A 7,605-nucleotide genomic window follows, 5' to 3' on the forward strand; every position below is an offset into this window, starting at 1 on the left:
ATGATCTTTTCCTAGAACTAGCCTCTTTTTCATTCTTCTACAGTTCTTTGAACTATACATTCCACATATCTTACTCTGGCTGCCCTTATTTTGTATTTCATTATCTTGTTCATTTATTCTTATTATTCTTTTTAAAACAGCATGAAGTTTCAAAATTTTGTTATCATTTGATCTTGTGTGTGTTCCAGAAAAGTCTGAAAGGTGGAGATTTTTTCCCTCATCTCTTACTATTGATCATACCCTCTCTTGGCTTGTGCTAGCCTAAGTGACAGCATCTTATCTCTCTAATAAACTCTTATTGCCTTTGTAGCTACAGTCTTTCTGCAATTCATTAATCATTTATCACTGTATCTCAGTTCATCAGGTCATAATGTGGAAAAATTATTTCCAAGTCTTCTCTATTTTGATTTTTCATGTCTCTATGTTTTCCAATTCACTTAAGTCAAGAAATATTTAATATCTATATGCCAGACACTGGACTAAGCCCTGGATGTACATACATAATCAAGGTATACATGGCCCCTGCCCTTGAGGAACTTACAGTCAGTCATAACGATCAAGAATAAACCGAAAGCTAAATTCTAATGTATAATTGCCTTCTAAAAATTCCTGGTTATATTTTTCTTCCTCTAACCCATATTAAGTTCAAATTCTTTTCATTGTATGTGATAGAAAACTGACATAAGTTGGCCTAAGTAAAGGTAATGTACTGGCCCTTAGGGCATCTGGGTGGTGTCCAACTTCAGCTCAGGTCATGATCTTGCAGTTCATGAGTTCAAGCCCTGCATGGGGCTTGCTGCTGTCAGTGCAGAGCCCGCCTCAGATCATCTGTCCCCGTCTCTCTCTGTCCCTCCTCCATTTCCGCTCTGTCTCTCTCTCTCTCTGTCCCTCAAAGATAAATAAAACATTAAAAAAAAAAAAAAGGTAATGTACTGGCCCTCATAAACTTTAAACACCAGAATTAAATGGCTTCAGGCCAGGCATGAAGGTCCAAGCGGTATGTATCTCCAGGACCAGTTTGGCTATATCTCTCAGAAAGGCCATTCACTATGTTAGCTTCAATTTCATGTTTCCAAGGGTAGTAAAACAATGGCAGAGCCCCTGGTCCTATACCCTCTCCATTTTTTTATCCTGCCAGAAAGAACAAGAGCTTTTTTCTCCAGAAATCTCAGCCAAAGTCTCCTTGTGTCTCATTTACTATACTTGTTGTTCTTGGGTCCCATGCTTAACCCTAAAGGCAATGGGGACTGCAGTGGTATTGACCAGCATTGGCCATACACTCCACCCCAAAATCGGAGCTACTGAAGTAGCTACGTCAAGCTACTATTACCTCATCAATTAAGATACATCACAAAACACAGCGAGAAGACAGCCAACCACGAACCATGAAGCAGACCCTCAACACATACTGGAACTGCCAGTCTTGATCCTGGACTTGTCAGCTTCCAGAACTGTGAGAAATAAATGTTTGATGGTTAACCCACCCTTGAACTTACAAAAAGACCTATCACAGTGTTCCCAGAGTTTTCCAGCTTCTCTGTTTCTAAATAACTTTTTGCCCTACTGCTAGATTGTGAATTTCCTCAGGAATGTCTTCCATCCCATTCAGGCCTAGCATTGTGTCGAGCATAAGGTAAACATTCAATAAATGGTTATTAAATAAACGAAGGAAGGAATAGTTTAAGATAACAGAATATCTGTATGAAAACAAACATATCAGAGTATTTAAAAATCAATAAATATTGCACCCTTCATTTAAATGTGAAATACTGCACACATGTATCAGAATTTCTACTTACTGAACAATACTTTAAAAATAAAATTACTGTTACCTAGCGCTTCTGGCTGTTGACTATACTTCTCAGTTTGAAATATGATGTAATAGGGGCACCAGGGTGGCTCAGTCCGTTGAGCGCTGACTTCAGCTCAGATCATGATCTCATGGCTCATGAGTTCAAGCCCCATGTTGGGCTCTGTGCTGACAGCTCAGAGCCTGGAGCCTGTTTCAGATTCTGTGTCTCCCTCTCTCTGCCCCTCCTATGCTCGTGCTCTGTCTCTCTCTCTCTCAAAAATAAACATTAAAAAATTTTTTTAAATATAATGCAATAATCCAACAGCTTTTATGTTTGAAGGACTGTACATTCTCTACTAACACTACATGTTCAAATTTGCTGAGTGACATCATCATAATTGCTATAGTTAATACATATTGAGCACTTAGCATGTCCCAATATATTTTTCCTAATCTCTTTAGACATATTAATTCATTTGTTCCTTGCAAAAAAAATATGGCAGTCTAAAATCTGTATACAATAGAGATGAAAGCAGATGTCTTACAAACAAACATGTGACTAGGAGCTAGTGTTTCCTTTTAATATATATTAATTTTTCCAAATTAAATCTTTCCCTTTTTAAAAAAATTTTTAATGCTTATTTTTGAGAGAGAGACAGACAGACAGAGCGTGAGTGGGGGAGGGACAGAGAGAAAAGAAGACACAGAATCCAAAGCAGGGTCCAGTCTCTGAACTGTCAGCAAAGAGCCCCAAGTGGGGCTCAAACTCACAAACTGTAAGATCATGACCTGAGCTGAATTTAGACACTTAAGTGACTGAGCCACCCAGGTGCCCCAAAATTAAATCTTTCCTAATCTAAAAAGGTATAGTGTAAAAAGCAATGCAAATAAGACAGCCAAGTTCAGTACCACATCAGTCATTTTTTGCTACATGTATAAAACACATATACATTATTTACTAACTTCTAGAATACATGCAAATTTTATTGATGGACTCTGAAATACACATTTTAATTTGCTTGAATAAATTTATATATATTTCTGTAAACAATTTGAATTTTTTCCACAAGTTTCTAATACCATAAATTTTGAAACCAGGTGATTAGAAATATTGCTCTAATATGGTTTTATGGCTATTTTTTCCACAAGTAATACTGTTTAAAAAAATACATGAGAGGGGCGCCTGGGTGGCGCAGTCGGTTAAGCGTCCGACTTCAGCCAGGTCACGATCTCGCAGTCCGTGAGTTCGAGCCCCGCGTCGGGCTCTGGGCTGATGGCTCAGAGCCTGGAGCCTGTTTCCGATTCTGTGTCTCCTTCTCTCTCTGCCCCTCCCCCGTTCATGCTCTGTCTCTCTCTGTCCCAAAAATAAATAAACGTTGAAAAAAAAAAATTAAAAAAAAAAAAAAAAAAAAAATACATGAGAAATGGACTTTATTGAAGAGTCTTTTTTTGCCTCTGATGGTAGGTCCAAATTCAAAGCCCAAATATATTTTAATCAGGTAAAAAATGGTATTATACTATACTTAAATAAATTTATTGAAAGAAACAAATCCTCCAGTAAAAAAAGTATCCTGTGTGTTCTCCCAGAGGAAATGTCTATAATACAGAAAAAGAGGGAAATGTAGAGAGAAAATATATTTAAAACATGGCTTGTCTAAAGAAAAAGAGTGAAGCAAACCTTAATAGACACTTAACTATAGAGAACAAACTGAGGATTGCTGGAGGGGTGTGGATAGGAGGGGTGCGTGAAATGGGTGATGGGCATTAAACAGGGCACTTGTTGAGATGAGCACTGGGTGTTGTATGTAAGTGATGAATCACTAACTTCTACTCCTGAATCTAATATTACACAATATGTTAATTAACTAGAATTTAAATAAAACCTTGAAACATTAAAACAAATTAAAAAATTAAAAAGCAAGGTAAAACTAACACCTAAATATGCCTTGGTTTTAGCTGTTGAAAACTGGTTGAGTCAAGGAGTTTTCATATGAAGTCTTAAGTAGAAAATGTTGTACTGATACAGTCAGATTTATTAAGAAATCCAAGGTGGTGACATTGCATCAGCACTTATGAGAATAAAGATGGAAACAGAAGTGTCCATTTTTGCAGAGACATTCGAATCTACTGGTAGCAATACAACTCAAAGGCAGAAAGAGACACTATTTTCAATGCAAACTGGAATAATTACCACTTTTATTTCCTTGAAATGCTTTTTCTTCCCTATCAGTGTTATTTCCTTCTTACCTGAACAAAGCAACTTTCAGACACAGTTTCAAAAAGTAGCCACCTGTATCCAATGAAAGAGAAGCAGAACTGAAAATTATCTTCCTGAAAATGAAACGCCCAGAGTCTAAGAGACCCCCAAAAACGAACCACCAGAGTCCAGAGTCAAAGCTAAGCAGCAAGGGTCATTTATTGCAGGTTCGAACCTGGACCTCTGCGCCCCCGTTGCCGGTGACGCCAAGAGGCCCTGAGAGAGGTTTTTACACCCCTTTTATAGACAGGTACAAACAAGTCATGGGGAAATCAGGAATTTTCCACAGTTACAGAGCTGCGATTGGTTGGTGTTTAAAGTTGGACACTTAACAGTATTCGATTGGTTCCTGCCTTTAGGTCAGACCACAACCGGGGGTACGGGTATGACAATGATTGATCAGGAATACACGGATGTGCCAAGCAACAATGATTGATCAGGAGTACACGGATGTGCCAAGTAACAATGGTTGATCGAGAATATACGGATGTGCCAGGCAATAATGATTGATCAGGAATACATGGGCATGCCAAGCAATTGTACAGAAGCGGAACAAGCTGGTTAAGCTTGGTTAGGTTTCAGTTTCCCATAACTTAAGCTTTTAAGTTTCAATTTTCTCAGGCCTCTCATTCCCCCCTTTCTCAAGTACCTGAGGACCCAATCTTGGGTCCTACAGTGTTACCTAATCAAGCTTGCTTTCCATGTCTAGGAGCTGATACTGTGGTCTAAGGACCATAACCTGAATGGTGTTTAGTCTGTCCCTGATAAAGTTTATTATTTTGTTCGGTGTGTGAGATCCTCTTGGAGCTATTTAATTTTGGTCCGAACTATTCCTGATTTATTGGCATAAAAGCAACATTTTTTTTGTAGGGTTAAGCAGATGCCACCTTGTTCTGCGGTTAGCAGATCTAACCCTCTTCTATTTTGTAACACCACTTCTGCTAGGGAATTTAGCTGATCTTGCAGATCCTGGATCGTCCCTGACAAGGCCTCGACATTGTTAATTAGTTGCCGAGAGAGTCGCAGATAGGAGTGTATGGAGACTCCTAATCCTGCTGTCCCGATAGTTAATGCACCTGTAATTCCTAGGCTTGTCAGGAGGGGGATAACAACCACAGCTCGTTTGGATCTGCCAGTTGCAAAGTTTAAACTAGGGATGGGCATGGGGGTTCCAGCAGACGGCGGCTCCAACTGAGCCACGGCAGCCGGCTTGAAGTTGCATATTATTATCACTAGCTATTGCTGCCCTGTTACTCTGTAGGATAGCTGTAAAGTAGGTAGTGGAGTTGTCTGGCCCTATACATTGCTGATAGGAGTCATAACAAGAGCTATGCATCGACTCCTGGAAAGTAGAGCAAGGGCATTCTGCTGTGGGGGGCAGGGGCCTAGGTTTGTCAACACATAACCACTGCTGTTTTTGGGGTCCTGTGATGTCATAGGTCTGGGTTAAGTGAGCAATTGTGGTCCCACAGTCTTGGGTTTGAGTGTATCTTCGCTGATAGTGACCACCCCTTCCTACAGAGCCGGCTACTAGTCTGTTACCATGTGGCAGGGTAAGGGTTCTAACTACGCCACCTCTGCAATCACAGGGCCTTCCATACAGAGCTCCGTACAATTCCTGTTTGTCAACGGGGCATTTAGTCCTCCCTCCAGGAGGTTGAGGTTGAGGGCTAGTAGGACAAGGGTTACTATCCTGAACATGTCTAGGGGAGGCACGGCGCAAGGTTAGTTTGAGGGGGTTTTTCTTACTCGGTCTACAGTCCAAGTAGTATTTTTATCAGTGTGTCCCACGAGGTCAGACAACGGGTCGACAGGCTTCACGTGGGTGTGGTGGATCTAGGTGGGGAGGTTATCTACCTTGATGGCGGTGGGAGTCGTCAGGATGATTTGGTAAGGTCCTTTTCACCTGGGTCCAAGGTTCTCCTGCTGGTGTCGCTTGACGAGGACCCAGTCTCCTGGATGATACTGATGAGGAGTGGGTGGGAGTTCTGCCTCATACAGTTCTTTTAGTTTAGGCCACATGGCCTCATGAACCTGCTGTAGAGCCCTGAGAGAAGACAAGAGGCTGTTATCTTGGTCTAATTGAATGAGGTTTGACTTAAGATTAGGTGTGGGTCTGCCAAACATGATTTCATAGGGTGTAAGGCCCAACTTGTATAGGGAGTTACAAACCCTGTACAGAGCGTAGGGGAGTAACCCTACCCAATTAGCGCCAGTCTCCATAGTCAATTTAATAAGGGTCTTTTTTAATGTTTTATTTTTTTTACTTGTCCTGAACTTTGGGGCCGGTAGGCACAATGTAATTTCTAATCTGCCCCAAGTACGGAAGCCAATCCCTGACTTACCTTAGAGACAAATGCAGGTCCATTGTCTGACCCTATCATGACTGGAAAACCATACCTGGGCAGGAATTTTTTTCTAGGATCTTTTTGGCTACTATCTGCGCCGTTTTCTTCTTGGTTGGAAAGGCTTCAGTCCATCCTGAAAAAGTGTCTACGAACACTAGTAAGTATTTATAGCCGTATTTGCCGGGCTTTACCTCGGTGAAGTCCACTTCCCAGTGGGCTCCTGGTATGGTTCCTCTTTTTCGGTGGCCTTGGGCTGTGGCGTGTGGGTGCGCGTTCTGGAGTATTTTTGTCAGGATTGCGTGGCCCAATTTTTCGGGAAGGATAAGGCGGTCTCTGGAGTCCCTCTACCATCCGTCTGTAACTTGGGTCATGGGGAGCTTGTGCATCCAGATAAGATCATCTTCTGAGTATTCAGGCTGTGGGGGTAAATCTCGGGGCCCTGGGTCTGGTAGCTGCGCAGGGAGTACTTGAATGGGGTTTTGTGCTACCTGGCGTGCAGTCTGGTCAGCGAGGTTATTTCCTCGAGAGATTGGATCAGTTATTTTTATTTATTTATTTATTTTTTTTTTTTTTGGTGACCCAGGCAATGTACTATAGCCAGTTTTTTAGGGGCCCAAAGAGCGGCCAATAGGGCCAGAATTTTATCTTTATTTTTGATGTCTTTGCCTTTAGCAGTGAGTAGTCCCCTCTCACGGTAAATTGCCCCATGTATATGGGCCGTGGCAAAGGCATACCGGCTGTCTGTATATACAGTCACTTTGCGGTCCCGCCCCATTCTTAATGCTTGGGTCAATGCAATTAGTTCTGCCCTTTGGGCAGAAGTGCCTGTGGGCAGAGCCTCTGCCCATATCACTTCAGTCTCAGATGTCACTGCTGCCCCCGCATACCGCATACCTCTGTCCTTGATGGACGAAGCTGCTTCCGTCAGTAAACCAGGTGACCTCAGCATCAGGTAATGGCCGGTCCTGTAGGTCTTTCCTTGTTCCATGGATCTGCGCTAGGATGTCGGCACCGTCATGGAGCGGGGAGTCCAGGTCAGGGTCGGGTAGCAGCGAGGCCGGGTTTAGAGTTCGGGGAGGGGTGTATGTGGTCCGCAAGGGATTTAACAGGAGTCCCTGATAGTGGACCATCCGAGCATTGCTCATCCACCTATCGGGGGACTGCTTGAGTACTCCTTTGATGGCGTGGGGTGTGGTGACATGTAACTC

This window comes from Prionailurus viverrinus, chromosome B1 (assembly GCF_022837055.1).
Source record: "Prionailurus viverrinus isolate Anna chromosome B1, UM_Priviv_1.0, whole genome shotgun sequence".
Classification (NCBI taxonomy): domain Eukaryota; kingdom Metazoa; phylum Chordata; class Mammalia; order Carnivora; family Felidae; genus Prionailurus; species Prionailurus viverrinus.